The 19,038-nt window shown below is 36.9% G+C and overlaps 1 pseudogene; it reads left to right on the top strand.

Annotated features, from left to right (window-relative positions):
- The first annotated feature begins 17,471 nt into the window (after positions 1–17,471).
- Positions 17,472–17,652, top strand: LOC127483010 (U2 spliceosomal RNA; annotated as a pseudogene).
- Positions 17,653–19,038: the final 1,386 nt, after the last annotated feature.

Below are 19,038 nucleotides of genomic sequence, written 5' to 3'. Positions count from 1 at the left end.
AAAGAGATCAGTTTGGGTAGATATTCACACACCAAGCCCACTTCCTAAGCATGAAACTGGCCAGATAAGAAATGACATGCTTAATTTTAGTATAGTAAGAAAAGACACATTGAAAACGGCTGGAAGGAGGCAGTTGCCTATTATCACCCCTCTTCCAACCCCAAACAGTACAGCTTGAATGGACAGATCTTCCTCTTGAGGAATGGAGAGAGAATTAAGATTAGAAATCCTGTACCATGCCCACCTCAACAACACCTAGTGCCTGACAGAGCCCCCTGGTCCTTGCTCTCAGGACAATAACTGCAGACTGAGCCTCTAGACTCCATTTAACTAGCTAAGGAAATGACTCCACCACTCTTTCTGTGTGGAAGGTGCAGACACATAGCAACGAGCAAGGAAAGAACAAAGGACCCAGCAGCTTGGATCTGGAAAAAGAGCGGCCCTGGCAAACAAGGTGAGGTCAGACTGTGCAGGCCTGCGAGACTACTGATACAGCTGGAGGAAGCCTAGTGGGTGGCCCTGTTTTTGAGCCCAGCCCAGATCCCACAAGGCAGAGGAGTGATTGCTCACCCAGAGTGGGGGTGGGGAGTGGGGTGTCTCTCTCTCCCCGACTTTCCACTACAACAGTGACCAGCCTCATCAGCTGTGGGAGGGCTGGTGCCATTTTTGGAAATAAGCAGGTAGTAGCTTCTCCAGTTCTTTTATGCACACTTAACAGCTACCAGGGATACTCTCCATCCAGCCAGCAGGGGCAACCACAGCATGTCCAGAGCAACTGTGAGGACAGTCTCCACCTCACCAGCTGCACCCACCCAGCAACAGGTGGAGAGGGGGAGCCAACCCCACAGAAGAGAAGTGACACCTGTGGGGACTCTTGTACACTCCCTGTACAATTGTGAAGCAAGCAGGGCTGTGGCCTGCATGTATTGTGTGTGCTTATGATCCAGGGATTTTACCAGAGAGAAAAAACTGTATTCCCCAGTGTTTGAGTCTGGCTGGGAAGATCAGGCTCAATGCAATGTGGCAGAACACATGTGTGCAGTGGCTCTGGGAACACCTCCGTCTCCTTGGGTACAGAACAGGCTAGTGGGATGGAGTGGTCTCTCTTGCACTCCTTGACGTTGAGAGGCATGAGTGATGAGGCTGAAAAAACACTGTGACTTCATGAGAGGAGGGAGGGTGTAGCTGGGTTTCTGGACAACCACTGAGTACTGCTACACACTCTCAGAGCTCCTTGGTTGTGTAGAGCAGTTCATAGGTGAGAGAACACTGCTCACAGGGCGGACTGTGCAGATCATTTCTATGGTTCATATGGTGGTCCAGATTAGTGTTGAACACACTACGGACTAAAACCTGGACATTCCTCCGCTTGTAAGAGAGGAGAAGAGGGGATGGTCACACCAACAGAGGTGACCATTCTTTTCCACCCTATTAACCATAGGAGAGCTACCCTGGATACACATCTCATCCTGAAACACTAACCAGAGCTCCCTGTCCACACCCATCACATACCTCTTGGTAGTCACTGAAACTGCAGACATTCTACTAAATCATAGAGGCATAGCTCAAAGATAAAAGCCATCAGAGGAAAAAAAAACAAAAGTCACCTCTACAAATATCTAAAAACAAACACAGAAACTCAAGAATAAGGAAGACACCATGACCCTCCCCCCAAGGAACTCAGCAACATTTCAATATTAGCATGTAAAGATAAAGAGAATGTGAAGATAAAGAAAACCATACATGATATGAATGAAAACTTTTCCCATGAAGTTGGAATTTTAAAGAGAAATCAAACTGAGATACTAGAAATGAAGAATTCAACAGATCAAATAAAAAATTCACTAGAAAGCCTTAACAACAGACTTGATGAAGCAGAATAAAGAATATTTGAGCTAAAAGACAAATCTCTGGAAATCACTCAGACTGTGAAAAACACGAAGAAATTAGAAAACTTAAAAACAGTGCTGGAGATCTATGGTATACTATCAAACAACCTTACATATGGGTCTTAGGAATTCTTGAAGGTGTGGAAAGAGAGAATGGACTAGAAGTCCTATTTAGTGAAATAATTACAGAAAATTTCCCTAATTTGGATAAAGAAAGGAATGTCCATATACAGGAAGCACATAAAACTCAAACATGAGCAGGAAAGATCTTCACCATGACATATTGCAAACTTTCCACAGTAAAGCTTAAAGAAAAGTTACTGATATGTGCATGAGAGAAATGCCAGATTACTTTCAGAGGATCTCAAATTAAACTCACAGCTGGCTTCTCAGTAGAAACCTACAGGCTAGGAAAGAATGGCAAGATATATTCCAAGTCTTAAGAGGAAAAAACTGTCAATCTAGAATATTGTACCCTGCAAAACTCTCATTTATGAATGAAAGTGAAACGAAGGCCTTCAAAGCAAAAAGAATTTGTCACCACTCATCCAGCCTTACAAAAGATGCTTAAAGATATGCTACATGCAGAAACAGGAAACATGGTCATCACAATGAAAGAAGGTTAAGGCAGAAAAATATCCCAGTAAAAGTACAAAGAAAATCCAAAGAAAAAAAATAGGAAATTTATGAAAATGGCAGGATCAAGTCATTATTTATCAATAGTCACTCTGAATGTAAATTATTTCAACTCTCCAGTTAAAAGATACGAACCGGCTGAATGAAGTTTAAAAAAATCCATGTATTTGCTGCCTACAATAAACACATCTCACCAACAAAGAAACACGTAGACTGAAAACGGAAGAATGAAAAAGATATCCCACACCAATGGAAAGCAAAAAATGGCAGGTGTAATTATCCTAATATCAGACAACATATACTTTAACACAAAAACTGTTAAAAGAGACGGAGAAGGGCACTATGTAACGATTAAGGGGTCAATCCAACAGGAAAATATGACTATAATAAATGTGTGCACACCCAATTACAGGGCACCTGGCTATTTAAAAGAAATGTTAATGGATATAAGCAGAGACATAGACTCCAATATAATAGTAACAGGGGCCTTCAACACCCCACTTTAATCAATGAATAGATCAACCAGACAGAAAATCAACAAAGAAACAACAGAGCTAATCAACACTATGGACCAAATGGACTGTATCTACAGAACTTTTCACCCCACAGTTGCAAAATACACATTCTTCTCAGCAGTGCATGGAACTTGATCTAGGATAGACCATATACTGGGCCATAAAGCAAGTCCAGCAAAAAAAAAAAAAAAAAAAATCAAGGGGCCAGCACTGTGGAGCAGTAGCTTAATCCTCCACCTGCAGTGCTGGCATCCAATATGGGCACCGGTTCTAGTCCCAGCTGCTCCACTTCCAATCCAGCTCTCTGCTGTGGCCTGGGAAAGCAGTAGAAGATGGCCCAAGTGCTTGGGCCCCATCACCCACATAGGAGACTGGGAAGAAGCTCCTGGCTCCTGGCTCCTGGCTTCGGATTGGTGCAGCTCCGGCCATTGTGGCCATTTGGAGAATGAACCAACGGACAGAAGACTTTTCTCTCTGTTTCTCCCTCTCACTAGGTAGAGTCTGTAACTCTACCTCTCAAATAAATAATTATAACATTAAAAAAAAGTCAAAATCATATCATGCATCTTCTCTGACCACAATGGATTGAAATTCATATGCAAACACATGGAGACTGAACAGCATGTTCCTGAATGAATAGTGAGTCACAGAGGAAATCAAAATAGAAATTAAAAAAAGAAAATTCCTGGAAATGAATGAAGATGACAATTCATCATATCAAAACTTATGGTTTACAGCAAAAGCAGTGTTAAGAGTGAAGTTTATAGTAATTGATGCCTACCTCAAGAAACTAGAAAGTCATCAAATAAATGAGCTGCCAATGCATCTCAAGTACCTAGTGAAAAAATAAAACCAACAAATCAAACCTTAAATTAGTAGGAGAAAAGAAATAAACAAAATTGAAAACCAGACCAAAATATCCACTTTCACCATTGCTATTCAATATAGTCCTGGAAGTTTTAGCCAGAGACATTATGCAAGAAAAAGAAATCGAAGGGATACAAATTTGGAAAGAGGAAGTCAAACTATCCCTGTTTACAGATGATATGATTCTATGTATAGGAGACCCAAAAACTCCAGGATTTTGATAAAATAGCAATATATAAAATCAACACACAAAAATGAATAGCCTTTGTATACACAGACAATTCCATAGCTGAGAAAGAGCTTCTAAGGTCAATCCATTCACTATAGCTAAAAAAAATGTAAATACCTTGGAATAAATTTAACCAAGGATATCAAAGATCACTCTGATGAAAATTAAAAAAAATTAAAGAAAGAAGACATAAAAAGTGTAAAAATCTTCCTTGTTCATGGATTGGAAGAATCAATAGCACCAAAATGTCCATACTACCGAAACCAATTTATAGATTCATTGTGATCTCAATCAAAATACCAGCAACATTGTACTCAGATCTAGAAAAAATGATGCTAAAATTCACATGGAAATGCAAGAGACTCCTATTAGCTAAAGAAATCTTAATTAACAAAATAAAGCTGGAGGCATCACAATACCAGATCTCAAGATACACTACAGGGAAGTTATAAAAAAAAAAAAAAAAAAAAAAAAAAAAAAAAACAGCCTGCTACTGGCACAAAAACAGACTTGTAGACCAATGGAACAGAATAGAAACTCTAGAAATCAATCTACACATCTACAACCAACTTATCTTTGACAAAGGAGTAAAAATCAACCCCTGTAGCCAAGACATTCTCTTAAACAAATGGTGTTGGGTAAACTGGATCTCCACATGCAGAAGTATGAAGCAAGACACTTCCTTGGGGCTGGCACTGTGGCCAATGGGTTAAAGCCCCAACCTGCAGCACTGGTATCCCATACGCGCATTGGTTTGGATCTCCACTGCTCTACTTCTGATCCAGCTCTCTGATAATGTGCCTGGGAATAATGTAGCGGTGGATGGCCCAGGTCATTGGGCACCTGTACCCCTGTGGGAGACCCGGAAGAAGCTCCTGCATTCTGATTGTCTCAGCTCTGGCTATTGCAGCCAGTTGGGAAGTGAGCCAGTGTATGGAGGACCTCTCTCTCTCTCCCTCTCTCCCTTTCTCTGTAACTCTTTCAAATAAATAAAATAAATTAAAAATACCCCTACCTTACACCTTACACAAAAATCCACTCAAAATGGATCAGAGACCTAAATCTATGAAATGATACCATCAAATTACTACAGAACATTAGGAAAACCCTACAAGACATTGACATAGGGAAAAGCTTCTTGGAAAAGATCGCAGAAACACGTGCAATCAAAGCCAAAATTAACAAATGAGCTTACATCAAATTGAAAAGCTCTTCACTTCAAAAGAAACACAGCAAGGTGAAGAGGCAACCAACAGAATGGGAGAAAACATTTGAAAACTGTACAACTAATAAAGGATTAATTTCCAGAATCTATAAAGAGCTCAAGAAACTCAACAACTACAAAACAAATAACCCAGTTAAGAAATGGGCAAAGGACTTAAGCAGATATTTTTCAAAAGAGGAAATCCAAATGGCCAACAGACACATGAAAATATGCTCAGAATCACTAGCCACCAGGGAAATGCAAATCAAAACCACAATGAGGTTTACCTCACTCCCGTTAGAATGGCTGTCATAAGAAAATCAACAAACTACGAATGCTGGCAAGGATGTGGGGAAAACTGTACCCTAATCCACTGTTGGAATGTAAACTGGTACAGCCACTGTAGAAGACATTATGGAGAAACCTCAGAGAACTTAATATAGATATACCATATGTTCTAGCCATCCCTCTCCTGGGAATTTGTCCAAAGGAAATGAAATCAGCATATGAAAGAATTATCTGTACCCATATGTTCATTTCAGCTCAATTTACAATAGCTAAGACATGAAACCAACCCAGGGGGTTGGTTGTCTGCAGTGCTGGCATCTCATATGGGCACCAGTTCCAGTTCCAGCTGCTCCACTTCCAGTCCAGCTCTCTGCTATGTCCCGGGAAAGCAGAAGAAGATGGTCCAACTCCTTTCAGCCCTGCACCCATGTGGGAGACCTAGAGGAAGCTCTGACTCCTAGCTTCAGATCGGCTCAACTGCTATCATTGCATCCATCTGGGGAGTGAACTGGCTAATGGAAGATCTCTTTGTCTCTGCCTCTGCCTCTCTGTAACTATGCCTTTCAAATAAATAAATAAATATTAAATAAAAAAATCAACCCAGATGTCCATCGTCTGAAGACTAGATAAAGTAATTATGATATATATACACTATGGAATACTACACAGTGGTAAAAAAAAATGAAATCCTATCATTTGCTATAATATGGATGTAACTAGAAACCATTTTACTTACTGAAATAAGCCAGTCACAAAAAGACAAATAACATATGCTCTCTCTGATCTGTGGTAACTAATAGAGTACATAAAAGGTAAACTATAGGAGCAAAACTGACACATTGAGTTTAGATGATTTTGAACAGCCCTTTTCCTGACAACTGAGAAACAATGTTTTTCTTGTTTGTTTTTGCTTTTTTTTATTCTCTTTTCTTCCTACTATTTAGTGAACCCTCTACTTCTTGTATGGCTAATCTTATGAGTATAAAATTAACTGAAAACAGATCTTTGTAAAAAATAAGAATGGGAAAGGGAGTGGGAGGAGGAAGAAGGATGGGAGTATGGGGGGGGAGGGAGGGAGGGGGAAGAATCATCATGTTCCCAGATATGTATATATTAAATGCATGAAGTTTGTATTTCTTAAATAAAATAAAAAAGAATGCATTATTATTTTAAACATGGTCTTTAAACCATTCATATATTAAGAAGGTAGATTAAATGCAAAATAATTAGAAATTATAATAGCTACATTAATATGTTTGGGTAGAATATATATAAAGATACATAATAACACATAAGTTCAAAATAAGAGGAATGGAAAGCAAGTTAGAGTTTCTTAAAATTACTTTTTATCTCTTTGCTGTTTTTGCTTTTTTTCCCTATGTGTATGTTCAATAATACATTGCTATTATTTCAAAATCACTTGCTATAACCAGAAGATGCTTTTGTAAACCTCAATGTAACCACAATGCAAAAATCCATAACAGATAAACCAAAAATAAGAAATTTAAACACACTACTATACAAAAATTACTCAATCCAAAGGAAATCTGTAGGAGAAAAAGAGAAAGAAAGCTAGAAAAAAAATAAAATGATAGTAATAAGAACTTACCTATCAACAACTACCTTAAATGCAAATGAGTGAATTCACCAATTAAAAGGACAAAAATAACTTTAAAAAAGACTCAATGATACGCTACTTATAAAAAATTCACTTCATCTCTTAAAGACACACATAGACTGAAATTGAAGAAATAGAATAAGATATTCCACGTACTTGGAATCCAAAACAAAACAGAAAGAGCCATAGTTAAATCATATTAAATAAACTTAAATGCAAAGTTGAAAAAAAAAGTCACTAGATATAATGAGTCAATTCAGCAAAAAGAAATTACACATAAATATACATACATCCAACAGTGTAGCACTCAAATATATAAAGAGAATGTTAATAGACATAGAAACAGAATCACTTCACATGCAACAATAAACAACTAATTCAGACAGAAGGGCAGTATTATTAATATTTTCACATAACCCAAAATGATCTGCAGATTTAATACAGTCTTTTTAAAAAAAATAGCAATGAGATACTTCACAGAACTAGGAAAATCCTGGAGTTTGCTTAGAAATCAAAATAAATCAAATAACCAAAGTCTACTTGAGAGAAAACAAAAAATAAAACAAAAAAAAGGAGAAATTTGGATTCTGAGCTTTAAAATATTAAAATATTCTATAAATAGAGTAATTAAAATGTCATGATATTGGCATAAAAACAATGCAATAAAACCATAGTCAGAAATTAAATCCATGCATCCACAATCAGTTAATTTTATTTTTTTAACTTTTATTTAGCAAATAGAAATTTCCAAAGTACAGTTTATGGACTACAATGGCTTTTTCCACCAAATAACTTCCCTACCACCCGCAAGCCTCCCATCTCCTGCTCCCTCTCCAATTCCATTCACATCAAGATTCATTTTCCATTATCTTTATATACAGAAGATCAATTTAGTATATATTAAGTAGAGATTTCAACAGTTTGTACCCACACAGAACATAAAGCATAAAATACTGTTTAAGTACCAGTTATAGCATTAATTCACATTGAACAACACATTAAGGACAGAGATCCTACATGAGGAGTAAGTGCACAGGGACTCCTGTTGTTGACTTAACAAATTGACACTCTTGTTTATGGCGTCAGTAATCTCCCCAGGCTCTTGTCATAACTTCCCAAGACTATGGAAGCCTTTTGAGTTCGCCAACCCCAATCTTATTTAGACAAGGTCATAGTCAAAGTGGAAGTTCTCTCCTCCCTTCAGAGAAAGGTACCTCCTTCTTTGATGGCCCATTCTTTCCACTGGGATCTCACTAACAGAGATCTTTCTTTCATTTAGGTGTTTTTTTTTTTTTTCTTTTGCCAGAGTGTCTTGGCTTTCCATGCCTAAAATACTCTCATGTACTCTTCAGCCAGAGCCGAAAGTCTTAAGGGCTGATTCTGAGACCAGAGTGGTATTTAGGACATCTGCCCTTCTATGAGTCTGCTGTGTATCCTGCTTCCCATGTTGGATCGTTCTCTCCCTTTTTTTGATTCTATCAGTTAGATTTGCAGGCACTAGTCTTGTTTATGTGATCCCTTTTACTCTTAAACCTATCAGTTGCTAAGAACATGAATTGAAGAAAAGACAATCTTTTCAGTAAATAATTCTGAGAAAAGTGTTACCCACATGCAGAAGAATGTAACTGGATCCACTTATCTCACCATGTACAAAAATCAACTCAAAATGGATTAAAGACCTAGATGCAAGTACTGAAAGTATGAACCACTAGAAGAAAATACACAGGAAACATTTTAGGATAGCAGACTAGGCAACTAGTTTGGGTTAGACCCCAAAACCACAGAAAACAAATTCAAAAGTACACAAATAGAACTTCATCAAATTAAGGACTTTTGAATAGAAAAGGATATAATCAACATAGTGAACAGAAAACCTATAGAACAGGATGAAACAATTGGCAATTACACATCTTGCCAAGGTATGAATAATCAAAATACATAAGGAATTAAAATAACTCAATGGCAAAAAAAAGTTTAAATGAGCAATAGACCTAAATAGACATGTTTCAAAGGAAAACATTCAAATAGAAAACCAGTACATGAGAAAAATGTTTCGGGTCTCATTGTGCAATGGGTTAAATCACCCCTTGGACTGCCAGTATCTCACATCAAAATCCCAGCTTCTGTGCTTTTAATTCAGCTTCCTGCTAATGAACTTGCAAAGGCATCAAATGATGGCCCAATTGTTTGTGTCCCTACCACCCATATGGAAGACCCAGATGGAGTTTCTGGCTCCCAAATTCAGCCTTGTCATGCCCCAGCTGTTATAACAATTTGGGGAGTTCAATAACCAACAGAAGGAAATTCTCTCTCTCTCTCTCTCTCTGCTTTTCAAATACATAAATATTTTTAAAAATTCTCCATAGTACTAATTACCAAAGAGATGCAGATAAAAACCACAATGAGATATTACTTCATACCAATTAGAATGACTATTATGAAAAAGACCAAAGAAAACAAGTGCTGATAAGGCTGTGTAGAAAAGTCAACCTTTGAACATTGACAGCAATGTAAATTAGTATCATCATTGTGGAAAACAATATAGAACTTCCTCAAAAACTTTTAGAGAACTACCATGTGATGCAGCAATTCCAATGCTAGGTGTATGTATCCAAAGGCAATGAAATCAGTAGGTTGAGGAGACCCCTGCACTCCAATGTTCATTGCAGCACTATTCACAATAGTGAAGATAGGGAAACAACCTACATGCTCATTAACTGATGAACGAATAAAGAAAATTTGGTTTATATGCACAGTAGACTACTACTTAACCATATAAAGGGATGAAATCTCATCATTTATAACAACATAGATAGAACTGAAGATCATTATGGTAATTGAAATAAATCAGGCACAGAAAGATAAATATTGCATGATCTCACTCATATATGTAATCCAAAAGTTGATTTCATATGAGTTGAGAGAATTATGATTTAATAAGGGCTAAGGAGAGATTTGAGTAGTTCTATTAATGGGTACTAAGTTATAGTAAGATAGGAGAGACTAGCTCTGGTGTCTCATTGCACACTAGTGTGACTATAGATAATAATAATGTTTTGCATAGTTTTTTAAAAAGCTAAGAGAGAATTTTTAATGTTTCCACCATAAAGAAAAGAAAAATATTTGAGAAGATAGATGTGCTTACCATGATTTGAAAACACAATGTAAACAAAATGAAGACATCATATGCACCCCATAAATATAAACAATATTATGTATTAGTTAAAATTTAAGAAAAATTTTAAATGCAAAAGATAGTAATCATAAATCTTTAATCTGCGTGATAGTGTAAATTAGTATATTATATGTAGAACAAATGCCTAGTTCATAGGACAGCCCTTACAGTAAGAGACAGAAACAACACTAAATTACCACATTTTCAGCATGTATCTATCAACAAGTTTAATTTGAACTCCTAAAATACTCATTCCAAAGTATAAATGCCAAGCAATATTTTAGATTTTGCCAAATTCTAAACTGTTCAAAATTTCATAACAAGCTCTGAATTCTACTAAGTGATATTTCCCTTACTGTTAATTTGTTTGGGTTGCAAAGGAAATGACATTTCTAACATATTTCCAACTTAAATTAGTGTTTTCTGCTATGAAAACATAGTTTCTCATCTTGGAGAAACCCAGCATTGTAGTTTCTGAAGGGCTCCCAGAAGCAGTAACTGTTAGTGGAGCCTTTTTGGATGATGTGCCTGGTCCAGAGGGCAAAAGTAAAACAAAACTGAGTTAAGATAATAGAACTCACATGACACATTGGTCCTTACATAACTGAACTTTATGCACACTTTCAGTTGGTTTACAAAGGAATTGGGTTATTGGAAAGATTGCAATTTATTTACTTTTACAAACTGATGTGTGTAATTATTTTTAATTTCCCAAGTATGTTTTGATCTCTTAGTTATTAAGAATCAAGAGATAGAGGGAAAAATGTAATTTTTTAAATGTTTTAAATATAAACAAAATTGGCTTTGTTTGTTGACCAATGATACCTTTATTCTAAATTGCAGTTGCATTAATTAGCTCTTGCTGTCATAATAAAGCACCATAGATTGGGTGAGTGGCTTAAACAAGAGCAATTTATCTTCTAGAGGCCAGAAGTCTAAGATCGAGGTCAAACAGAGTCAGTTACTGATGGAGGTGCTCTTACTGGTTTGGAACCTGCCACTTCCTCTGTTCTCACATGATGAAGAGAGAAAATAAGCTCTCTGTTCTCTTTTCTTATATGATCACCAATTCTCTGGGATCAGGATCCACCTTTGGGATCTCATTTAACTTTAATTACCTCTGTAAGATTAAAGTCTCCAAATATAATCACTTTAGGAGCTGGGGAGTCAACATATGAATTTGGGTATAAACATTCAGTCAATAACTATTGTTCTGTCTATGAGATCCAAAACATATCTGTACAATGAGTTTGATGTGACTTAGCTGGCAGCTGAGAAATGTTGTCATGTGGACCTGAACACACTTGCACTTTTATGTAAGTCTGAAAGATGCACTCATGATGCTTGCTAGGAGTTAAGAATTTTCCTCCTCTGTTCTGTAGTGATAGAGTACTGTACAGCCCAGCCTCAAGAAAATCCTTTTATATAAAAACCTATAAACAAATGATGCATGTTGAGCTTTGCAGTATACTAATTTTTTCAGGCCATTCTTGTTCCAGACTAGATTATCTCAGCAATAGGCTCACAATAATTACCTGAAAAGAAAAAAATCAAATCAAAAATATTTTCTGAGTTTCTATTATGTGAAACCATTATTAGCCATTATGAGAGGGCTCTTCCAGAAGATGTATATGGCTATTTCCAATAGTTTGTAGCACCAATAAACACCATACATCCAAAGTGTTGTGTAATGACCATATTGTTGCACATGAGTCTTTCTCACAGAGCCCTTTATTGCTAATATAAAAAGAAAGAGATGTTGCTGCAAGTAAAGAAATGGATCAAGCAGCAATATATACTACATACAAAAGAAGCACAACTTCTCTTTAAAATCTCAGTAATTTACATATCCCTTCTCCTTTGCCAGAATTAAAGTGAGAAAAGACTAAAGAATGAGTTTTCCTACTATATGATGTTACGTAAAACTAGTTCCATGAGAAGAAAAAAAAATGAGTGTACTGTATCTGGGTTCACGGAAAGGTTCCCTGGAGTGCTAAAGAATGCTTGTTTGTTGAGAGCTAATTCACCTTTAGTTAATAACATGGCCTTGGTTTAGTCATTTGGAAGTTCCCTCATATATAACATCAGAACTTTGAGAATAATGTCGCCAATCTCTTTCAGTTGTCGAACGACAGAATCTGGTTTTGTAAAATGTACTTTAGACAAGGTCATAGTCAAAGTAGAAGTTTTCTCCTCCCTTCAGAGAAAGGTACCTCCTTCTTTGACGACCTGTTCTTCCCACTGGGATCTCACTCACAGAGATCTTTCATTTAGGTCATTTTTCTTTTCTTTTTTTGCCAGAGTGTCTTGGCTTTCCATGCCTGAAATACTCTAATGGGCTTTTCAGCAGGATCCGAATGCATTAAGGGCTGATTCTGAGGCCAGAGTGCTGCTTAGGACATTTGCCCTTCTATGAGTCTGCTGTGTATCCCGCTTCCCATGTTGGATCGTTCTCTCCCTTTTTTTTATTTTTTTTATTTTTATTTTTTGACAGGCAGAGTGGACAGTGAGAGAGAGAGACAGAGAGAAAGGTCTTCCTTTGCCATTGGTTCACCCCTCAATGGCTGCTGCGGGCGGCACACCGCACTGATCCGAAGGCAGGAGCCAGGTACTTATCCTGTTCTCCCATGGGGTGCAGGGCCCAAGCACTTGGGCCATCCTCCACTGCACTCCCTGGCCACAGCAGAGAGCTGGCCTGGAAGAGGGGCAACCAGGACAGAATCCAGCGCCCCGACTGGGACTAGAACCTGGTGTGCCGGCACCGCAAGACAGAGGATTTGCCTAGTGAGCCATGGCACCGGCCCCCCTTTTTTTTATTTTATCTGTTAGTATTTTCAGACACTAGTCTTGTTTATGTGCTCCCTTTGACTCTTAGTCCTATCATTATGATCAATTGTGAACAAAAAATGATCACTTGGACTAGTGAGATGGCATTGGTACATGCCACCTTGATGGCATTGAATTGGAATCCCCTGGTATGTTCCTAACGCTACCATTTGGGGCAAGCCCGATTGAGCATGTCCCATATTGTACATCTCTCCCCTATCTTATTCCCACTCAAAAGGCTTCCATAGCCTTGACAACTCATGACAAGAACCTAGGGTGATTACTGATGCAATAAACAAGAGTGTCAATTTGTTAAGTCAACAACAGGAGTCACTGTGCACTGACTCCTCATGTAGGATCTCTGTCCTTAATGTGCTGTACATTGTGATTTAATGCTATAACTAGTTCAAACAGTATTTTACACTTTATGTTCTGTGTGGGTGCAAACTGTTGAAATCTTTACTTAATATACACTAAATTGATCTTCTGTTAAAAAAATATGTACTTTAAACCCACATGAGATACAGTGGCATCAGTTTACAGAATTTTCTACCCTACTATATGGCCAAAAACTTCATAAAAATGAGTCAAAAGTTTAATACATGCTTGTAACTATTATTCATTTGTCTGTCAAAAGGGAAAACTAGAAGAGTATATGGTAAGAGCTGAAATTATTTTCCTCTCTGGCTGTATGTGAATAAGAATTAAGTTATTCAGTATTCCATGTTCTCAATGTGCTAACACATCTCAAGGGATTGCCTGGACATTTTAATTGCCTCTATTATACAAATTCTGCTCACCTTGTGCTTTCAGAAATTGCCATAATACTTTTACACAAAAATTTTTGAGACCCCAGGTCTTCCCTATAGATGCAACCATAAAAACTGGGTTTATGCCAAAGATCAAATTTTCCTCTCCTGTACCTACCCGGCTCTAACAATGAGTTTCTATAAATGTTTATTTGTTCCTTTTTGAAAAAATTTAAGTACTGGGAATTTGATAATGTATTAAAATTCTATTCTATGAGGCACACTTTTTCCCCTAAGCCTCCAGATTTCTCAGATATCATATTTTTCAACCTTATTATGCATAATATTTGCTTTTCACTTTCTGAATATTTCCTCTGGTAAGACATGGCATTTTGTCCTTGAGATGTGAGTGCAAGTTACTATATTTTCTTTCGTGGCCATCTCATGAGACAGGCAGTGAAATGCCAAGAATAATGTAAACTGTACAGGAAAATACCATGACGTACTACATCTAGAAATATCTCAGCTTAATAGGTGTTGTGCCATTAACGGTGAATTTTATGGAGGTAAGGAGATGTAAATCTGTCATGGAAACAAAGATTTACAATAATACCCACTTCGGTGGATGATTTTCATCACAGTTAGAACCGTTAGACAACTTGCGTGTTTTCTCAACTTTCTTAAGTTGCGAAGGCCTCCTCATATTAATCCAAGGTTGGTCTCTTGACCTTCCTGGAGTTGATACTGATGATGTAGTTTGCTACTCATCTCTTCCATTAGCACTGATATGATATTGGTGAGGTGAGATTTTAACTGAATAAAATTGATTTAAAACACTAGTCAGAACAATTTAATTCAATGATTTTCTTTAAAAATGCATTTTAATGATTGCTAGAATATTAAAATATATTCTTTATAATCACACCTAAACACAGCCTTTGTTTTCGCAAGATATAATGTACTGCTATGAGAAATGATTTGTTTTTGTACTTTTATACATTCATTTCACAGTTGTAACAGGAAATTGAATGAAAACTTTGCTAGTTATTAATGTGAGTTCACTGGGAAGTAAACCATCTAACACAATGAGCTGCTCACGGGTTTGAGGGATTATTGTATTAAGAAAACAATTAAAAATAAGTGCTCCTCTGGCCTCAAAACAACCCTTAAGTCATTTGGATCTGGCTAAAAAGCCCATGATAGAATTTCAGGCATGCAAAGCCAAGATACTGTGGCAAAGAATGGCCTACATGAAAGATCTCTGCGAGTGAGATCCCAGTGGAAAGAAGGGATCATCACAGAAGGAGGTACCTTTCTCTGAAGGGAGGAGAGAACTTCCACTTTGCTTTTGGTCCTGTCTAAATAATATGGACTCAAAAGTCTTCCATAGCCTTGGCAGCTCATGGCAAGAGCCTCAGGTGATCACTGATGTCATAAATAAGAGTGTCAATTGTTAAATCAACAACAGGAGTCGCTGTGCACTTACTCCCCATGTAGGACTTCTGTCCTTAATGAGTTGTATGAGAATTAATGGTAAAACTAGTCTTTAAACAGTGCTTTGTACTTTGTGTGGCTGTGTGGGTGCAAACTGTTGAAATCTTTACTTAGTATAGAGTTGATCTTCTGTATATAAAGATACTTAATATGAACCTTAATGAAGAATGACATGGGAGAGGGAGTAGGAGGTGGGATGAGAGTGGGAGTGGGAGGGCAGGTATGAGGGGAAGAACCACTGTATTCCAAAAGTTGTACTATGAAATTTATATTTATTAAATAAAAGCTTTCAAAAAGAGAAATAAAAAGCTGAAAAGAAAAAAAAATAAGAGCTCTAGTTTTACTTTATTAAAGCAAAAAATAATTTTATAGAAAAGTATCAGGGCTGGGGCTGTGGCACGGTGGGTTAAAGCCCTGGCCTGAAGTACTGGCATCCCATATGGGCACCGGTTCTAGTCCTGGCTGCTCCTCTTCAGATCCAGCTCTCTGGTATGGCCTGGGAAAGCAGTGGAAGATGGCCCAAGTCTTTGAGCCCTGCACCTGCATGGGAGACCCGGAAGATGCTCCAGGCTCCTGGCTCATGGCTCCTGGCTTCGGATTGGCGCAGCTTCGGCAGTTGCAGCCAATTGGAGAGTGAACCATCGGATGGAAGACCTCTCTCTCTCTGCCTCTCTTCTCTCTGTGTAACTCTCTGACTTTCGAATAAATAAATAAAATATTTAAAAAGAAAAAAATGAAAAGTACATTTATCATTTCTTAGCTCCTTCATTTTCAAATTTGAATTTTTAACTAAATATGCTAGATAAAATATAATATTTTTAAAAGTCATATTCCTCTCATCTCTTTCTATTGGGAAACTAGAAAATATTTGAGAAAATTCATATGATATATGCTTATATGCTATAACTGTATACTATTTATTTTTAAAATATCAATACATGCTAGAAGATTTATTAAAATTTTTAAAGAGAGGAGAAGCCCAGAGAGCGGTCTTCCATCCGATGGTTCACTCCCCAGTTAGTCGCAGCGGCTGGAGCTGTGCTAATCTGAAGCCAGGAGCCAGGTCTCCCACATGGGTTAAGGGGCCCAAAGACTTGGGCCATCCTCCACTGCTTTCCCAGGCCATGGCAGAGAGCTGGAGCAGAAGAGGAACAGCCAGGACCTGAATCAGCACTCATATGGGATGCCGGTACTGCAGGCAGTGGCTTTACCTGCTACACCACAGTGCAAAATACTTTTAAGTGTTACTTTTAGCCCACTGTTTGTATTGGAGTCCTAACTTTGTGACTTAAAAAAAAAAAAAAAGAAAAAAAACCCACTCATTAGATAATATTCACAAATTTAAGACAAAACTACATGGATATATTTAACATGCATATATCTGTTCTAGAATATATATGAGGCAGGAATAAATAGCAAACTGACAGTATCAGCTACAGTTGCTGTCACTGGGATTGAGTGCTAAGAATGGGGCATAAGATGATTGATTGATATTCTCACATTGATGGCTGATACTCATTGATAAGAACACTAGGGACTCTTAGAACAAAAAATCCATAGACACCTAAAGTAAACTAAAATAAAGTTCAAAATATACTCTGATTATTTTCATACACTATCCATTAGAACTACAGTGACTTCCATGATTGTAATACAAAGTTTCCTAACAAATAAGGAAGAAAAGGAAACTGCCAAACTAGAGAACACCAAGGATTCCCAAACAGCACAGCATATAAATACCAATGGATGTTCAATGGGGCTCTGAGAAAGGAGTTACAGGAGGAAGCAATAGGATGTCAACCTCTCTCTTCAGCCCAACTACAAATTCACGGGAGAAGGATGCTAGCCTCTTAATAAGCCACTGCCTGTGGAAATTATTTTCATTTTTTAAATTATATTTGTTATTTATAAGATGTGATATGACACACATAAAACATACTTGCGCAAGGTACTAAACATTCTCATTAGGAGAAAGGTTGTTATCGCTTCTCAGCCTTTTGGCTAAGATCAAGTGTAGAAGAAAGGTTGTTGAATTTCCCAGATACTAATACATAAAATATTGTATATTAAATATATAAAGATATTCAGAAAGGTTATCAATGGCTTGCTGTATAGCAATCAGCATAAAGTATTCCATTTTTAAAACTGTTTTTGCAATATTTATTAAAATATGTGATCTCATTGGAAAGTGTTGTCATACAGGGGTTAAGTTGCCACTTGCAATTCCAGCATCGCATATGAGACTGCCAGTTTGAGTTTCGGCCACTCTGCTTCCAATCAACTCTCTGCTAGTGCACCTGGAAGGCAACATACAATGGATCAAGTAGTTGGGTCCCTGAAACCAATATGGAAACCTCAGATGGAGTTCCTGGCTCCTGGCTTCAGTCTGATCCAGTGAGTCCTGGCTTTTGAAGCCATTTGGAGAACAAAGCAGCAGATGGAAGAGTCTCTCTCTCTCTCTCTCTCTCTCTCTCTCTCTCTCTCCTTCTGTCTCTACCTCTCAGTCACTCTTTCAAGTAAATTAATTTTTTTTTAAAAATATGTGATTTTTTAAAAATTTTTAATTGTTGAGTCTTATTCAGGCTTATTATAACAGATGGTACATTGTTACTGGAGATGGAGATATGATAGAAACAGATCTTAGAAACATAAGTAATTAGCATTTTAAACTTCAGCTTTTGGTACTCTGTACAACCCATGGAGAACTGAATGGTTCATACTTACATGTATGGTTTTAGATAGTACAATTTCTAGGCATTTTCTGATTTGGTGATGAGTATTTGGGTCCTTGTATCTACCATACATAAATGTAGGGAGATTTAAGTCAATAGCAAACAGCAAATACAGTGTGACAAATTCTGTTTATTGCATTAATAATCCTCCTAATTTAGAGTTATACTCAAAAATTTAACTTTTCTTTTACTTTATAAATCTAGTTTACATTTTAATCACTATTTATACACATTCCTATACATTCCTATATATTCAATGAGGAAAATATCTTCATGGCATATATATTTATTTCATATAAAAATTACTACAATAGGACACAGGTAAGAAATTTCAAAAAGTTAATGGAAAATGGAATTAAAACATAAGTTTAGTGTGGTACAAAAATTTTGAAATTCATATGTACAGAGGTGTTCAAAGTCTTTGTGAAAAAAATACTATTAGAAACAAAACTATGCATGAATTTCAAATATTTTTGCACCAAAATATCTTTAGTTCCATTTTATATGAATTTTTGAAGTACCTTTTATGTTCTACATCTTTATCCCAAGAGAAAAAGACTTTGTATTTAAGTGATGCCATAAAATGCAGTTTGCTATAGCTTCTCTAAGAAATTCACAATATATTTGTGTTTTAAAGGTTTTGAAAGGGATGCTGTAAAAAAAAAGTCTCACTAAATCTAACCCAAGAAATTGCCAATTCATGTAACTATAAAATCCTTTTCTTTTCAAAAGTATTTTATCAAGACATCTTGAAATGTTGTTGTAATGAATAACATGTAAAACCTTTATACTGACATTGGCCTTGAGAGAATTTTA

The sequence above is a fragment of the Oryctolagus cuniculus genome, chromosome 4 (genome assembly GCF_051225735.1).
Source record: "Oryctolagus cuniculus isolate XC-2025 breed Fujian yellow rabbit chromosome 4, ASM5122573v1, whole genome shotgun sequence".
Taxonomy (NCBI): Eukaryota; Metazoa; Chordata; class Mammalia; order Lagomorpha; family Leporidae; genus Oryctolagus; species Oryctolagus cuniculus.
The sequence above is the reverse complement of the archived record's forward strand: the minus strand, read 5'-3'. Positions and strand labels throughout refer to the sequence as shown.